The sequence below is a fragment of the Carica papaya genome, chromosome 2 (genome assembly GCF_054855325.1).
Source record: "Carica papaya isolate Zhongbai chromosome 2, ASM5485532v1, whole genome shotgun sequence".
Classification (NCBI taxonomy): domain Eukaryota; kingdom Viridiplantae; phylum Streptophyta; class Magnoliopsida; order Brassicales; family Caricaceae; genus Carica; species Carica papaya.
Genome location: NC_142310.1, coordinates 21,202,100 through 21,221,036, shown reverse-complemented (window position 1 = coordinate 21,221,036; position 18,937 = coordinate 21,202,100). Strand labels below are relative to the sequence as shown.

Here is an 18,937-nt window from a genome sequence, read left to right as displayed (position 1 = left end):
TGGCCCAAACCCAACCCACAATTCTCACAGGCTTTCTCTCACACATCCCGCGCAGACCTACCGACCTGGCCCGACCCATCCACATAGCTCAAATCGGTCGACCCCCTTTTTTCCCTTTTTAAATTATTTAATATTTATTTTATTATTTTAAAATCTTTTAAAAGGGCTTGGGACCCACTTTTCAAAATACCCATGTTTTAAAACTAATTTCCACATGTGTTTAAAATAGATTTCACATGGGATAAATATGGGTTTATTTTAATTAATATTTTAATTATAACTATATCCTTTAGAATTATTTAATTAATTTATTTAGAATAGAATAATTATTTTTATTATGTATTTATTCTAGATTAAGATAGAATTTTATTTAAGTTATTATTTTATTAATTATTTCAAGATTTTGTACTCATCTAAATTGTCCGAGAAAGGTTATAAATAGACATTTGCCCCTAGGATGTAAACACAAACTTTGATAATAATTTGAGTGTATTTTTGAGAGCTTCAGCTTTTCTTCTTTTAGCATTTTCACTAAAATTAGCTTATTCAAGTTCTTTGAGAAGTAGAAGTCTTCAAAAGTTTTATCAGTAAGTCCATGGCATTTTTCCTTTCCTTGTTTATTTCTCTAGTTTTTGTTTTTGCTTTCCTTTTAGGATTATAGATTCAATTAGAGGTATGGGTTTTTCTAGCAGTTATTGTTTTGGTATTGCATACGTTGAGTGAGTTTCAGAAGTAGATTCGATCCTCCTCATACCCTCTCGCATCATCTAGCATCAGAGCTTTAGCTCCTAAAAAACCAAATCTATCTTTATTTGCTTTAGCATTTTGTTCTTAAATTAGTATTCAAATTTATTTGATTGTTAATTCGTATTACATCATACTTGAATTCATATCAATCTATTCAATTCAAATAGTTCATGTTATTATTCAAAAAAAATTATATATCAAAAATACCCGAGTTGCATCCCGTAAGGCAATTGGCACATTATTTGCATTTTGCATCACAAAAGCATAATAGCCGCCTAATTGGTGACCAAAAATCCATTGAGAAATCAAAGGCAAAGTACATTGCCTAACTGGTGTGAGGAAGATTTTTGTTTTTATTCTACACATTATTCACATTCAATTTTTGAATTGTATTTTTGTAATCTGCATCAACGTTGCATAAAGAAACTTGACTAATCATAGAGCATAGCCAATAAATTGGGGGTAGTCTAGGAAGACACACCTACCAATTCTGTCCATCAGAATTGATCGGATCCTTACGCATCAGTTCGAATTGTCATTCTTTGTGATCTACATTTCTATCATTCATTTTACTTTTGTTCCATTACGAAAAAATATATTATTATTAAGTGAGCTAACATCCGTTATGGCAGCCACTTCCCAGCAATTTGGTTCCACCATGACACACCTTGGAGAGTGAATGATGTAAGTATCTCTTCCCTTGAGTATCAAATTTTTGAATTAATCACTTGGTAAAAAATATGGCTATAGAGAACAATTAGGAAGCCCAAGTGGGCAAAATTTATGCACATTCGGGACACCCCACAAACATGTGTCCTATGCTCTAGGATGACGACCAGCAACAAGTCAATGTTGTGGGTGGTTTTCCAACTCAACCGCAAAGAAAGTATGACCCTTTTTTCTAACACGTATAACCCTAGATGAAGAGACCACCCAAACTTTAGCTATGGAGCACAACAGTAAAACTACCAACAATACCCAAATAGGCCACCACCACAAGCAACACCTCCCAAACAAGGATGTCTCTTGAAGAAATCGTTAAATCACTTGCCACTAATACCCAATAATTTTAATAGGAAACAAAAGCTAGCATTCAGAATCTTGAGACTTAAATTAGCCAACTTGCGACATCCATGAGCAAGTTGGAATCCCAAGGAAAATTGTCCTCCCATACAGAAGTAAACCCAAGGCCAAATTCAGTGCCATCACCTTGCGAAGTGGGAAAGAACTAGAAGAGGGTCCTGTCAACACAAGCTTTGGTCAACACTTGAAAAAGGAAATAGAACCAGAAGCCTTGGGCAACACTCTCGAGGCAGCAGCAGATAGCAGTGCCCTTTCAGTTATGACAAATCTTTACTAGCCAATCTCGTTTCCAATCAAACCACCCTTTTTACAAAGATTTGTTAAGATAAAGAAGGTAAAAGAGGACAAAGAAATCTTAAAAACATTTTGTAAAGTCGAAGTCAATGTCCCTCAACTTGATATTATCAAACAAATTCCCAGGTATGCCAAGTTCCTGAAAGAATTGTGCACCAACAAGAAAAAACTAAGCAGCAATAAAAGGGTGAGTATGGGGGAGAATGTCTAGGCTATCATACAGAGAAAGTTGCCTCCCAAGGTACATAAAAAAGCCAAGTGCAATCTCAAAGCTTCTATTAATGTGATGCCACTATCTATCTACTCCAAGTTGAGCACGGGACAACTAAAGGAAACAGGAGTCATCATCCAACTGGCAAACAGATCCGTTGTCTATCTTGAAGCAGTTTTGAAAGATGTGTTAGTTCAAGTAGATAACCTTATCTTCCCAACATACTTCTATGTGTTAGATATGGAGGATGATCAATCTCCAAGTTCTTCTAATCTTTTGTTGGGTAGGCCCTTCCTCAGCATCGCTAAAACAAAAATAGATGTCCAAGATGGAACTCTCACTATGAAATTCGATAGTAAAGTGGTAAGACTTAATGTGTATGATGCTATGAAATATGCTTCTGATCTGTCATGTGTGCAGCATTGATGCCATTAATATCTTGAATCAAAAGTACTTTGATCTAAGCCCTAAAGACGAGGTAAATATTATACTTGGCAATGATTTAGATGCTAACAGCTTAAAGATCTTGGAAGAAGATCATGTGGCTGACAAGAATTTGCAAGAAGCCGTGTTTGGGCTGGATTCCTTTTAAGTGGGTAAAAAGTATGGTTCCCCATTTTGATCTCCCCATAGCTCACACAAAAATTTCACCCTTTGTTTTGTAGGCTCCCCAATTAGAACTGAAGCCATTGTTCGAACACCTCAAGTACATCTTTTTATATGAAAGAGGGACCCTCTCAGTGATAACTTCTAACAAACTCAACCAAGTCGAAGAAGAGAAACTTGTAAGAGTACTCCTTAAATATAAAGAAGCCATCGGCTGGACAATTGTCGATATCAAGAGAATTTCACCATTCACCTGCATGCATAGGATTCTACTAGAATAAGGCAGTAAATCTAGTCGACAAGCACAAAGGCGCTTGAACCCGTCAATGATGGAAGTAGTGAAGAAGGAAGTATTGAACATGTTCAATGTTGGGGTCATCTACCCAATATCAGACAACAAGTAGGTGAGTCCAATCCAGGTTGTGCTAAAGAAAACAGGGGTCATTGTGATAGAAAGTTAGGAAAGAGAGAAAATTTCAACTAGAGTACAAAATGGATGAAGAGTTTGCATTGATTACTGCAAGCTGAAAAACCTCCACAAGAAAAGACCACTTCCCATTGCCCTTCATTGATTAGATGCTGGAAAGATTAGCTAACAGAACCCATTAGTACTATCTAGATGGCTACTCTAGATTTTACCAAATTCTGGTCACCCCTAAAGATAAAAAAAGACCACTTTTATACGTCCCTTTGAGACATTCACCTACCGATGGATGTCATTTAGCCTTTGCAATGCACCAACCACCTTTTAAAGGTGCATGGTCAGCATCTTTTTTAGTTTATCGAAAAAAGCATAGAGGTTTTCATGGATGACTTCATAATTTACGGAGATTCTTTTGATGATGCCTTGACAACCTCATAAAGGTGCTTAACCATTGCCTTGACTCTAATCTTGTTCTGAATTATGAAAAATATTATTTCATGGTGGATCAGGGGTTGATTTTGGGACATGTGGTGTCTTCCACGGGAATAAAAGTTGACAAGCCAAAAGTGGATTTTATCAAATCACTACCTTACCCAAAAAGCATACAGGAGATACGCTGTTTCCTTGGGCATACCGATTTTTATAGAAGGTTCATAAACGACTTCTTAAAGATCACACAACCCCTATGTTGATTACTGCAAAAGGGTGTCAAGTTCGTCTTTGATGAGTCTTACAAGAAAACATTTGAAGCACTTAAAGAGAAGCTAATGACAATCCCCATCATGCAGCAGCCAAATTGGGATCTACTATTTGAAATAATGTGTGATGCAAGCAACCAAGCAGTGGGAGCAATACTTAGACAAAAAATTAAAAAAGACCAGCATATGATCTATTATGCCTTTCGCACCCTTGATAGCACCCAAATTACTCTACCATAAAGAAAGAACTACTTGTTATTGTATTTGCATTAAAAAAGTTTCGGTCATACTTGTTGGGAACAAAAGTGATTGTATTCTCAGATCATGTAGCATTGAAGTACTTACTGAAGAAAAAAGAAGCTAAATTATGGCTAATACGATAAATACGTCTCCTGTAATAATTTGATCTCAAGATAAAGGACAATTTAGTAGCAGACCACCTTAGCCAGCTACCAATTAACAGATAGCCTTCCCCATTAAGTGATGAGTTTTTGGATGAACATTTATTTTGGGTTTAGCAAGTAGCCCCATGGTATGCGAACATTGTCAACTATCTTGCTACCCGTGTGTTACCAACTGATCTACTAAGGGGCAAGAAGGAAAAGAGAAAAAGAGAAGCAAGGCAATATATATTGGATGACCCATACCTATGGAAATATTATGCAGACCAGATAATCAGAAGGTGCATTCCAGAAACCGAAGTAGCATATTTCCTAAATTTTTGTCGCTCACATGCGTGTGAATGGCACTTTGGACCCAAGTGAGTAGCCGGAAAGTGCTAGAGTGTGGTTTGTTTTGGCCATCCTTATTCCATGATGTATACACCTATTGTAAAAACATGTGAAAACTGCTAACACACCGAGAACATCAGCTGGATAGATCAAATGCCACTTACATCCATTTTAGTGTGTAAAATCTTCGATGTGTGGGCATCGACTTGATGGGACCATTCCCCTCTTCTTTTAACAATACCTACATCTTGTTGGTAGTAGACTATGTCTCAAAATGGGTCGATGAAAAAACTACCAGCGCTGATGATGTTAAGACAATCTTCAATTTCTTGAAAACACATCTTTGTGCGGTTTGAAGTCCCAATGGCAATAATAAGTGATCAAGGAACCCATTTCTTTAATTAGGTGGTGGATGCTCTCTTTAAAAAATATCATGCTACTCACCGTATATCCACCACCTACCACCTGCAAACCAGCAGACAAGCAGAATTCTCCAACCAAGAAGTCAAGTCCATATTAGAGAAAACAATCAGCCCAAACAGAAGGGATTGGAGTTTAGGCTTGATGATGCTTTATGGGCCTACCAGATAGCATTCAAGACACCAATTGGAATGTCTCCATACCGTCTAATCTTCGAGAAAGCAGGCCACTTGCCTGTTGAGCTAGAGCATATAGTATATTGGGCTATCAAAAGTTGTAACATGAAATTGGAGGAAGTTAGTGAGCACCAGAAGTTACAGCTATAGGAGCTAAAAGAAATACAGAATGAGACTTACAAGAATTCCATAATTTATAAGGAAAAGATTAAAATATTCTGTGACCAAATACTTTCCAAGAAGATATTCTCAATTGGGAAAAAGGTCCTCCTCTTTGATTCCCAACTTAAGTTATTCCCTGGGAAACTAAGGTAAAGATGGATAGACCCATTCATCGTCACCATCTTTCCTCATGGTGCTGTGGAAATCAAGAGCTTTAACGCAGATAAAATTTTCAAAGTGAATAGACACTATTTTGAACCTTTTTACGAGGGCTTCTTCACAAAGAATATTGACAAAACTATCTTTGACTCACCCGAGGCACACCCTGGCAACAAGTGAGATAGTCCAGCCTTGGACAATAAACAAAGGTGCTAGATGGGAGGTAAAGCATCCATTTTTATTTTCTTTTTCTTTTTCCCTTCTCTCAATTCTAGTCCTTTTAGTCGATTATTGCATTTTTAGTAAGTTAACCAATGTTTCTTTGATGATTAAGGAACAGGAACAGGAATTCAGATGGTGAAATTGGAAAAACTGAATACTGGAGTGGCGAACAAGCCTTGCCCAAGGCTTGTGTCGAGCTCACAACATTTTATCCAGAAACCTCGCACAACCCTTCCCAAAAGCTAGGGAGACTTCTGAAGCCATGACGGTATTAAGTAAACCTTGCCTAAGGGTCCCCCTTTAGTCACCTAAACTTTGCCCAAAGTTTACCACCCACACCATTCCTAACCTTTGCCCTAGGTTTACCCTTCAACTGATGACAACCACATAACCCTTGCCCAAGGCTACCTATAAAAAAAAAAAGCATAACAACAAAGGCAAACCCTAACCTACCCTTGCCCTAAGCTACCGCCACCTGGTGCCCAGTTTTAAAATTCAAAAATAAAAACCACAATTAACCGACCCTAACCTTAACCTCCTATTTCCTCTTTCAAATATTGATTCTATCTCTCTCCATCTGCACTTCCTCAACAAATCTCATAACCTTGCCCTCAGCTGTCAGCAATAATGAGGCACAAACAATCTACAAAAAAAACCATCGGCCTTCAGCCATTCGCACGACACAATACTTCTGAAACAAGAGAGCCAGCACAACTAACCACCTCTACTCCACTAACCAATAACAGTAGCTCCACTACTCCCAGCTCAACAACCCGAAGCCCTATCATAGATGTTTCTGACTCCCTGTCACCCCACACTACCACTCCAGATATTAGACCGAGTCAATTGACTAAAACCGAACACCCTACACCACCTACTACCAGTGCGGCTATAAAAGAAGATGAAACTCCATAACAAACACTAAAGAGAGTACGGGTTCGACGAGGCCAACCCATCCACCAACTAGCAAAAATGGACCTCTGCAAACATCTTATCTTCGAAGATGATTTGGAGAAGGAATGGTATGAGAAAATTTGCAAGCTACCCATTATTCCAGGTAAATATGCCCGTGACCCCACTCTAGACACTCTCAACATCAGAATTGGCATTTTGAAACTAATCTACGCCATCGACTGGGCCAACTTCTTCGTTGCGGATGTACCTACTTTTGTAGAATTGGCTATGGAGTTTTACACCACCTTTCAATTTTATAAACCTGCTAAGTTCAACCTCCACACCCTAAATCTCATCTCCTACTATCTCTAAGGCAAGCATTCTCATCTCTCCATTACTCAATTTAATAATGCTCGGGGATTCTCGAAACGGGAAGCAGAGCACCGTACTATGATTTCTGTGAAGACTTCAACCCGGCTACTGTTTATGATGAACTTTGCATCAATATCTCTAACCCATACGATCCTAGTAAATCCAATGACCTCTATTTACATTACCCTTGCATGAAATACATTCATTACTTTTTGGCCTATTCTTTTTCAAGTCGTAGAGATGCACTGAGCATCATCTCCAAAATAGAGCTGTACTTTCTAAGGTGCATGTTACAGCAATGTTGGGTGAAGTTACAGTACTGCTTCGCATCACAATTCACCAATGTACTCTCCTTTTAGTGGCTATTAATCATAGACTCAATCATCATCAAAATTTCCATCTTTAAAACTTGGTATGATGTTGATGAGACAGACTTGCACGTTGTCTACCCTCAAGCTCCTTTGGATCTTCGAGCTTTGAGTGACATGGGCCTCCTTTATTTTACTCCACCTAAGCCTTTAGTGCCACAAGACAGAAGAATTTACAGCAAGTAGCACGAGCGCCAATCACAAGCCACCCCAGCCCCTCCACTGCCCAACTTATAAGAATTCATGGATCACACCCTACTGTACATATGCATGATTGATGGCACCCTGCACTCCATGGAGTGTTCCTTGCATGAACTACACGAGAAAGTTGAAGCCCTGACACAATTAATCACCCAAACCGAATACTCTATTACACGAACCTGATATAGATGAACACTAGGGGAGGCTCCTATCTTTTCTCTATCTTTACTCCTATTTTTTTCCTTTTTTTTCTTTTACTATTATTTTCTATTTTTTTTTATTTTCTGTTTATTCATTTGTCTTTTCCTTAACGTGCATCACATTGGGGACAATGTGTGGTTTAAGTGTGGGGGAGACGCATTCTGTATCTGCATTATGCATCCTAGCTAGTTAGTTTTCATATCTACCACATCGTTTTAGGTACACAAACCCTACCCAAGGCTGGCCACATTACACATACAACTCCAACAATTTTTGGCTCACAGCCACCTCTATCGTTTTAAGTAACTCAAATAGGATATTTCAAAATTCAAATTACACTTATCACCATCTCTTAGGAATTATAACTTATTTTTCATCTTTTCATACCTTTAATAGCTATTTTTGGTTGTGTATTTTAAAGCATGACTTGTGAGGGAATTGCTTATTCAAAAACAATTTCTCATTTGTGACTAAATGTCAATACTTAAAACGGCCCTATTACAACTTGTCTAGATTTGTGTGCTTAAGAATTATACTGTTCATGTCTAGGTTATTCGAAAAAAAAAAACTAAAGTTTGGGTGCATTAAATAATTGACCAACTTGTGATGGGTGAGATGAAGCGTAAAATGCACTCACTTCTAGAACATGTTAGAGTAACAATGTGAGATAGAGCGTAAAATGCATTCACAATATTTAAAATTGCTATAAACTGAGTAAGCAAGTGTATTCATTACAAATGTCTGTCCTCACATCAGGTTAGTGACAAATTCTATTTTAGCATGAGCTAATTACATGAAATCCTTGATTTTGGACTGGTTTGGTGGCTAATCTACTAGGTATTGTTGTTATTCTCAATGAAACTTTTTGCGTGATAAAGTCTGCAATTTTCTATCATATTGTGTTTGGATAGTAGTCAAGATAGTTATTGAGTGGTGTGCTTCCCTAAAACTCAAACCTGCAAATTACTAGTTGATGGTCACTCTTGCAATTTGCGGATTGGGGCATTACATGAGGGTTGTGACAGAATGATTGAGATTTTTTGCATCATGGGTGAAGGGATGAGATTGTTGGTACGGGCTGTGTATGACTTGAGGGCAAGTACAAGATAAGTTTGGGGAAGTTTGATATGGTGCAAAAACAACATCCTTATCATCTACTTTTATGTATTTAAAATGAATTGTTTGCTATCTAATCAAGCAGTTTTTTTCATTTTTGATGTAGCGCAGGAGATGAAGTTTAAGATCTGGAACGACAGCAAGAAATAAGAACAAGAATTGCATAACAAACATTTGTCACTGTCTTAGCCTTGGGCAAGGCTTAAACTCCGCAGCAGCATACTTTGGCCCACACACACAAGCCTTGCCCAAGGCTTATGTCTCGGCAAGAAAGGGTAAACATAACTAACCCTTGGGCACAACTAGTAACCAAGGCAGTAAGATAGGACCCAAACTATTCAACTAAGCCTTGACCAAGGCCAAGGCGGTACTTAAGTTTAAAAGCTTTGCGTGCAACAAACGCAAGCCTTGTACAAGGCTTGTGTCGCGATCTGTAGAACATTTAAAGAAAAGATGGGCTTTTTGAAAATTCAAAAAAAACAATCTTCCTTGTCGAGGTCTAAGGGCTGAGAATCATGATAAAATCATTTTAGAAACATAATGATAAGCTGGAATAAAGGAAAGAGATCGGAATCAACAAAAATAAAAAGTAAAATCCTAGCTCCCTCTTTCAGTTATAAAAGATAACGGCTACCAAGAATAAATAATTATCCTTCTTCTTCATGACACCGCTCACAGCAATAGCTACAGACTTTGCACCCTTTTTTCATCTCATTTTATTTTATTTCCTCTCTTTAATCTTTAAGAACTCATTTTATATTAAAAACCACCATGAGAGGCTAACTTACTTTCTTTTCCTAGTTGAGATTTAGTGAACTCTAGTGACGTCTTTGTGAGATCAAATTGATTTAATTTATATTATCTTTAAGACTTCGTATTTATTTACTTTATGCATCTATACATATTTGCAGTTTTGAATCTATTTGAATAGGGCTCGTTGAACGTTGGAAAAACAGCAAACAGCTAGTTAAAACCCTCAAATCCGTAATTCTTTGAGTGGTTCCGACACCTAGCGGCAATCAATGTCACACTGAGGAGGTAAGTAATCCGTTTGACTTGTTCATGCAGATGAATCTAGAAACATGAATCAGGTTCTCTAGTTCTTAATGTTATTGACAAGTTAAATCATGTGGATCTTTCCAAGATTGTTTGGCAGCGAAGAACCAACTAATGAACGTTTCTTGATTGGTTTAGAAATAAGGAATGATTGGTTGTCGAAACATTTCTAATAACTATAATTGGTTAACTATAATTTAAATAAAATAAATCATTACATCTATGATCAATTTAATTACTAGAACTAGTTGTTTTATCAATTAAAAATTCTTTTATAATTGTTTTAGTCTTTAACTTACAACCAAGAATTTGTTTAATATTATTCTGCTTATTATTTATTTTATATTTTTTGTATTTGATTCTACAAAAACCTCCTTGTTTACTTTCATTTGTTAGTCAATGAAGAAAATTAGTTTCCAATTCCCTGTGGATTCAACTATGCTTATTGTAACACCCCACCCGTCATTGTGTTTAATTAATTCGAAAAATCCAATTTATTCAGGACTTTAGGCCGCATTGAACTCATTTGATTTACTCCGCATATTATCTATCATAAAACGTGAAGCTTGCTATTATTTATTATTTTGATTTTATTTAATACCATTTTGTTTTAATTTTTATTTAATTTTAATTAAATTGTATTTATTTTATTTATTTTATTTTAATAAAAAATTGAAAAATTAAAAAAAAAAAAACAGCTTTTTCCTGTGTTTAAGTAATTTAGAAAACCTTATTTATTCAAATCTTTAGCCCGCATTGAACTCATTTAATTTATTTCGTATATTATTTATCATAAAACATGAATCTTACTAATTTTTTTATTATTTTGATTTTATTTAATACTATTTTATTTATATTTAATTTTGATTTAACTGTCTTTATATTTTTTATTTTATTTTAGTAAAGAATTGGAAAATTCGGAAAAAAGAGTGAAATAAAAAAAAATCTCGCAGGAAAAATCCCACGGGGAAGGAAAGTTGCCCGCACGGGATGCCTGCACACTGTGCGAGCGCGCATGTGCGCACAGCAGATGCAAGACATGCGCATCAGTGTGCACGGCATGGGGTCAAACCCTGCACGCGTTCTATCGCACGCAGGCGGGTCGTCCACGGGTCACCTCGCACGCAGACATGCGCCACACATGCGACATCCATGCACTAGGCCTACGCGCGCGGTGCCCTGCACATGCAGTAGGTGGCCTATGCACCTGCAAGCTAGCCTGCAGTGCACCAGGCAATGCGTCAAGCATCATAGGTGCCAGTAGAAGATGCTTTCCTCCCTCGTTTTTTGTGTCGAGTATCGTTTTCCTCTCTCTCTTTACCGCATTTTACCATTTTATGCGAATCTAACAGTTCCAAATTTCCATAAATAAGTCTTGCCTGCCCACTCTTCCCCACACTTTCATTCTTCCATTTTTCAAGACTTAGAGAGAAAAAAAAAGTGATTTAGAGAGAGAACAAGGGAAAGAAAAGAAAAACGGGGAAGGAAGAAATATTAAGGTTTCGGTAAGAAATTTAGTATTTTTTTCAATATCTTAAGAAGTATTTTTAGATTAAAAAAAATTATTAAATTATGATAATTATGACTTTGTCTGTTTTGCATGCTTGTGTGTTTGTAAGTCTTATAAGCTAAACTGTTTTTGTTTTCAAGCATGCTATGTGATTTATACACACTTGACATTTTGCATGTAATAAAATTAATATGAACTCAGTATTGTTATCTGGAAAGATAAAAGAAACAAAAAAAAAATAGAATGAAGCATGAATGGTCCGAAGTATGTATCTGTACTGACATGCATAATGCATCAAGTGTCTTGTTAAGATTTTTATCTTTGAGGGGTATCTATTCCCCTAACTCCATCTAGGGTATCTGTGTCCCCCTCCCCCATCTATTCTGAAAAGATGTAAGAGGACCATTCCCTGTGGATGACGGCATATCCTCTGATGTGAATAATGACGTGAATATCTGTTAAGGGTCATCTTTGGCTAAGTACTGTCGTGACTGTAGATATCTGATAGGACCACTATAGTTGGTACGACCTTGGTTGTAGATCGTACTATGGTTTAGCCAATTAGAATTTTGTCTGAGCAAATTGTCATTATCTTTATCTGATCTGGTCATTCCATATGGGTAGTTGGAAATCTTTATCTGCTTTAGATATAGAAGTTGTAATGATGTCGCGAAGTATGACACGAAAATCTGAGCAGTTCATGATTTATTTGATTTTCTTTATTATCTGGTTTGATGTGTGTTTATTTTTATTATGTTAACGTATTGTTTTCTTAATAAATAAATTATTTTTATAATATAAGATGAGTCTACGAAGTAGCCAAATAGTAATTTTGTTAAAATAATTCACCTTTAAAACCTTACAATATTATTTAAATGCTATTTTTCTTACTAAGTATATGAAACTCACTCTTTCCATGTCCCCTCCCCCCAGATGAGGAAGAAAATGAGGAACCACAGGCTGACCTACTACTGGAAGTCTATGAGGATCCTGTGGATCCAAAAAACTTGAATGCATGATTTTTCCCATACTCTGATGAGTCCAATAGCACAGTGAAAAAAGTGGCCTTCTTTTCTGTTTTGATTTTGTAATTGTAGACACTTCTAGCCTCAGTTATATGTATGTAATTAGAACTCACATATATTTGTAAGGAATTTGTATTAATTGGTTCCGTTGTATAAACTTTTATCATGCACTCATTCTTCTGTTTCTGTATCTAACACTCATTTGTCTTGATTAACACTTAGGATGTCACACTTACCATTACTCCAATCTTGTTTTATTGGTTAAATAGAAATTTATTTTTAGTAGATTCGACACCCATCAATCAACGTAAATATACTCAAGATTTAATTGCCTTCGCAAGTCTCCAAGATTCCTCATTTGTAGATACTCCTATGGAAGTTAATGTGAAGTATCGAAGTATAGAGGATGACCTCCTTCCTGATACTATAGTGTTTTAACAATTTGTTAATAGTCTAACTATCTCACCATCACACGCTTGATATCTCATTTTTCGTGCAATAGGTTAGTCAATTTATGCACACTCCTCCCCATTTTCATTTAGTTGTTATTCATCGTATTATTAGATATTTTCAAGGCACACATACATGTGGCTTGTTTTTCTTTGTTGGTTCTTCTCCTCGTCTGGAAGTCTTTAATGATGTTGATTGACCTAGTTGTCCAGATTTCTTTCATTTAGTAATAGGCTGGTGTATGTTTTTGGGTTCTTCACTAATATCTTAGAAAAGTAAGAAATAAAATTGTGTCTCCAAATCTTCGACTGAGTTAGAGTATCGTGCCATGTCTACTGCATGTTCTGAAATTGTTTGGCTTCGTGGATTGTTAGTTGAACTTGGTTTTTCTCAAAATGGTCCTACATCTCTTCATGTGCACAACACTAACACCATTCACATTGCAACTATTCCAGTCTATCATGAATGCACAAAGCACATTGAAATGGACTGTCATTTAATTCGTGAGGTTGTAGACAACCAAGTCATCTCCCTTCCACATATTTCCACGTATTTCCACTAATTTAAAAATTGCTGACATGTTTACTAAAGCCTTGACTCATCAAGGACATTCCTTTCTTTTAGGTAAATTGATGTTTCCTGATCAACCAACATCAATTTGAGGGGGGATGTCACTAGAATGGATATATATTTAATTATAATACTTTATTGCCTTATTTGTCAATATTATTCTTGTAAATGATTAACTTAATTATAAGCATAAGGTTTACTAAATAGTGTACTTACTAAATTAAGCATAATCAGCTTAGTTAGAGGCATTTGTTCATAAAAACATTTTCTATTTAATGGAGAAAATTCTCCAAAAGAGGTTCACTGCAACAACGTAGTTATCAGTCATGGCCCACCAATTATTTATGATCTAACCCACTTCAACATCAACTAATAACTAAATAAATATGCTAACCATAAGCTAAGCAAAAGAGAAAAATATATTTTATCTCATGAATTTAAGCTTTTCCTTACATTCAAAAACTCTTAACACATAAGAAAATATAGCAACTGATGGGTGCCGAATCCATTAAAGATAAAAGTCCTACTTCCCAATAATACTAGATTGAAGTAGTTGATAGTGCCTTAAAACGACATCATTATCACCCACTTTTGGGTTGTTAAACTTTATGGTATACTACATAATCCAAGTTATTTTCTATGTTTTATTGTAGGATAGGACATAAAGATGAGATAAGGAAAAATAGTGTGAAAAGAGGAAGAGTTCGTGAAAAGATTCATCACCCTAGAAACAAACAACTTAGCCTTGGCCAAAGCTAAGAGTCATGCACAACAACAAATTTAAATTAAAACGTGCACTTTTTAAATCTGGAAAAAGATATCATTCATTATGCATAAGGGTATGGGAAGGATTGAACCAACTCCTGAAACCCACTCAACGTATGCAATACCGAAACAATAACCACCTAGAATTAAACTCCTCTCTCTAATTAAATCTACAATCCTAAAAGAAAAGTAAAAACAAATACTAGGAAAATAAAATAAAGAAAGGAAAAACACCATGGATTTATCGATAAGTTGATCTTCGTTCCTTGGCTCAATGAGACTTCTGAAGACTCTTGTTTACCGAAAAACTTGAAAAAGCTAATTTTAGCAAACATGCTAAAAGAAAAAAAGCTGAAGCTCTCAACAATTCTCTCAAATTTATTCTCAAATGTGTGTTTTACATCCTAGGGACAAAGGTTTATTTATAGCATTTCTGAATAATCTATATGAGTACAAAAATCTTAAGATAATTAATAAAATAATAACCTAGATAAAATTCTATCTTAATATAGGATAATTGTATAATAAAATAATTATTTTCTCCCAAATAAATTAATTAAATAATCTTAAGAGATAGACTTATATTAAAATAATAATTAATTTAAAATCCATATTTATTCCATATTAAATCCATTTAAAACACATGTGGAAATCACATTAAAATATTAGGATAAATAATTAAGATTAAAAATATAATAAAATAATAGCTTAAGATAATCTAAAGATTAAAATACTGTATAATTAATCTTTAATTCAAATAATAATAATAAAATATTAAGGTAATAATTACCATGTGAATTTTAAAAATTTTGGGCTAAAAAAAAACACATGGGCCATTTGGAAAAAAAAATCCGAAAAACTCACCACACCTCAACCCCATCCATATGAGCTAGGGAAGCCCGCACGTGCGCAGGGCTTGGGCCGAGCTTGTACGGGTTTCTCCTCTGCTGGATCCGCGGCTGCTCCTGGGTCGGGCTACTGGCCAAGCTGTTGGGCCGGCTTGTTGGGTCAGGCATTCAGCCCAGTTTCTCCTCCCTCGGTTGCGTATCCACCGGATCGGGCCTCAAGATATGGGCAGATCTTTAGGCCTTCCCGATGGGCCTTGGCCGACCCACCTACAAGGGCATGCGGCATCGGCTGCACGTTCTTCTCGGACACATGGCTTACTAGGTCACGGGTTGGGCCTAGCAGGCCGGGTGGCGGGTCGAGCGACTCGGGTCACCCGTCCGCGAGTATCTCTCCTCTGTGTGACATCTCGGACACGCCACCATCATCTTATTGGATCAATCCAAAAGCCCACAACTCATCGTCATTGAAGTTTCGTTGGACCGATTGTCTCGGTGACCCATAAGCCTTCTTGGTCTTGATGGCATCGGTGATCCATCTTACCCAATCTAAACTTGCAAGAACTGGATCCTTGGGCTTCATGGGATTGGGACTTGTCATCGAATCTCGACTCTGTTTCCTTTGTCCAGGCTTCTCTTGAGCCCTGTTTTTGAATTGGTACGAAATCTAATGGTTACCTCCCGGGTAATTAGAACGCCCTCCTGGGGTCACATCATCCCCCCTTCTTCAAAAGGATTCATCCTCGAATTCATCTTACTGCTGCGTAGCGATCTTAGATACAACAAGGAAGCTAAAAAGTAGTAAAAGGTGTTATGATGGTATCGAGGACTGATGGAACACATGCGCATATGGAATTGTACTAATGTCTCGGCACTAAAATTCATGTTGTCCTACCACACTCATCTCTGCTACCACACTCACTCTTTTGGTCAAGTTGAGCATTGGAGTTGGGATCCCCTTAGTCGAGTCCCTACAAGTTAGGAAAAATGGTCACCAAAAAAAGTTCCTAACAAGCTCTAGATTCCCAAACTGTGCAAGCACGAGTGGAATGTACAATGCGGTATGAATGATGCAGACAGCAAGCAACACATCATGTAGGAATAGGGTTCGGCCTTCACGTATTAACAACTTGTATGTACCAATACCCTTTATCTCCATTTTTGAATTATTTCCTACATATATCCACTATTTCCATATAGAATGCGTCGAAATTCCACGAAGGCATTCCTGTCCTTCGTTATATGGTCTGTGGCTAATGAGTTTACAATCCACAAAGGATGAGATTCAATTAAAAAGACATAACTAGAAACAAAAATTGCATTCACATGTGCAAACAGATCTTTTACCTTTTTGGGCTCACTGCAATCGCGAGGAAAATGTCCCTTATTGCCACAGTTATAGCATTTTACCTTTGCTATATTTTTTTTCTTGAAATGACGTTTTTTTCCCTTATTGGTGAAACTTTCCTTTTTTGTTGGCTTTGAAACCCACTTTTCTCTTTTGTTGGGATCCACCATGGAACTTGCGCTTATGTCCCCCAGCACCTTGCAAGCTCGAATCGATCATGGACACATCATTACTTGATTTATTGGCCTCAATTTGATCTTCTTCTAGCTCCAAGTGTCTCATGTCATCTTCAAGAGATCTAATGACTTCATTATGGGCTAGGTGGATCTTCATATGTTTCTAACTTTAGGGTAAAGAACGACTCACAACTTGGGCTTGTTGTTCATTAGTAAAAATATGACTACCATTTTTCAGCTCACTTATCATGTTTGATATTTCTCTCAGATGTTTATTCATTGTATGATCAGGGTTTTCTTATAAGTGTCAAACTTGATAGTAAGTGACCAAATTTTGGTCAAAGACATACCATCAAAACTTTGAGCTAATGTGGACTACATGTCCTTAACTAGGTTGTACTTCCTGAACTCTTTCATGATGTCATTTTTCATACTGCTCAGCAATGTAAAGCGAGCAAGAGAGTAACATTGTTAGCATATAAATATTCATGCATACCAAATATAAGAAAAAAACATGTTATCATATATATACATAAATAAATATGAAAAACATGAGTAACATTTCATTAACAAGAATAAAGTACACAATTTATAAGCAGTTCACAAAACAAAACAAAAATAACAATAATAGTATAAAATAGTTATCTTATTGTAAGTTTATGTTTAGGAAACGATTCCTTAAGCTTGTTTTTAAGGTCATTCTTTAAAAAATTTGTGTTTGTTTTAAGTAAAAAGACATTAATAACTTTATGATGTCTATTTTGTGTAGACACCCCTATTGAAAATACAGTTGCCTTTCTAGCACCCCAATTAACATATTCCTCGATAAATTTGTTAACTATGGGTTTATATGCTTGTTCTTTATCCCAACGAAGCTCAAGAGAGCCTCGATAACTAGAGATATTAAACTTACCTTAAGAGTATCATATTTTTCTTCATTTTTTAAAAGATGTCCTTTCCATATAATTTTTTGAATCTTTATATTTGCTTTAATAATATGATGCCAATATTAAAAACTCATGAAATTAACATATAATTCACAAATTAATTCTGTAACTAATTTCTCAATATCATGTTGTATAGTATCACATACAATCACATTAAATCATAATGTACTATGTGTAAATTTTTACGGCATAAATACCTCATGTAAAAATTCAAACTTTTGAAGGAAAAATAACCAAAAATCTCTTCTTCTTCTTCTTCACAGAAGCAGAACTTTTTGAGAGAGAGAATAGGAGAGAGTAAGTTTTTTGTCTGCATCTTTTTTTCATTCTATTTTTTTTTACAAATTACTTAAATTAACTCATCACAATTTTAATTTTGAATTTTAAATAAGTGAGTTATCCTAACAGGATCAAGTCAATCATGGGTGACCCACCCGATTAAATTCAATCAAATTCATTTCCAAAAGATTACATGATAATTTTGATTTACAATTTTTTATTTATAGATATGAAACAATATATGAATCATTATTTCCAACAGTCAATCATTGCCATGCACTAAAAGCCGCCATTCGTAGGAACCTTTTCATCTTGTCGATCATATCGCATGGAGGAAGAAGATAAACAGTTGGCTCTGTTAAAGAAACAGTTCCAAAGAGTCATGCACCTCTAGTTCCAACCATATATATGTATATAATATTTTTTTTTTTTTGAGATCTGATAATTCTCTCCACTTAAACATCAACCTTGTCTTCAAGGTTGAGATTCAGACTCAATTTTTAATGTCTAAAAATATTACCAGTATTTGTTATAATTATTTATATTATATATATGTATGTATAGATATATTTCTTTATTGTTCTACCGAAACTCCCTACAAATCTTTTGCATTATTCTTCTGTTTGCCATTCAAATGTTGATCATTTTTGTTTTCTCTTTCTTCTTCCTCACATGTTTCCATTGTCATGATTACTTTTTATTTACATTGATACCCTAGAGAGTATTTTTTTCCATATCTGTAGTAAAGATTGTTCCTCCTCAATTATGTATCATTTGGAATCCTTAAGAGCATTTTTTCTTGAAAATTCTGAACTTTAGAAGAATTTTCAATGATGGAAACACTCTCTTTAGAAGAAGTTGTAGAGTGTTTTGGCTTATTA

General features: G+C 35.8%; 1 long non-coding RNA gene across 1 annotated transcript; it reads left to right on the top strand.

The window, feature by feature from the left end:
* Positions 1-6,292: 6,292 nt before the first annotated feature.
* LOC148268855 (uncharacterized) lies at positions 6,293-12,810 on the top strand. The gene is made up of 3 exons (XR_015816727.1): positions 6,293-9,360; positions 9,997-10,123; positions 12,585-12,810. It is a non-coding gene; the product is annotated as an uncharacterized LOC148268855 (long non-coding RNA).
* The last annotated feature ends 6,127 nt before the right edge of the window (positions 12,811-18,937 follow it).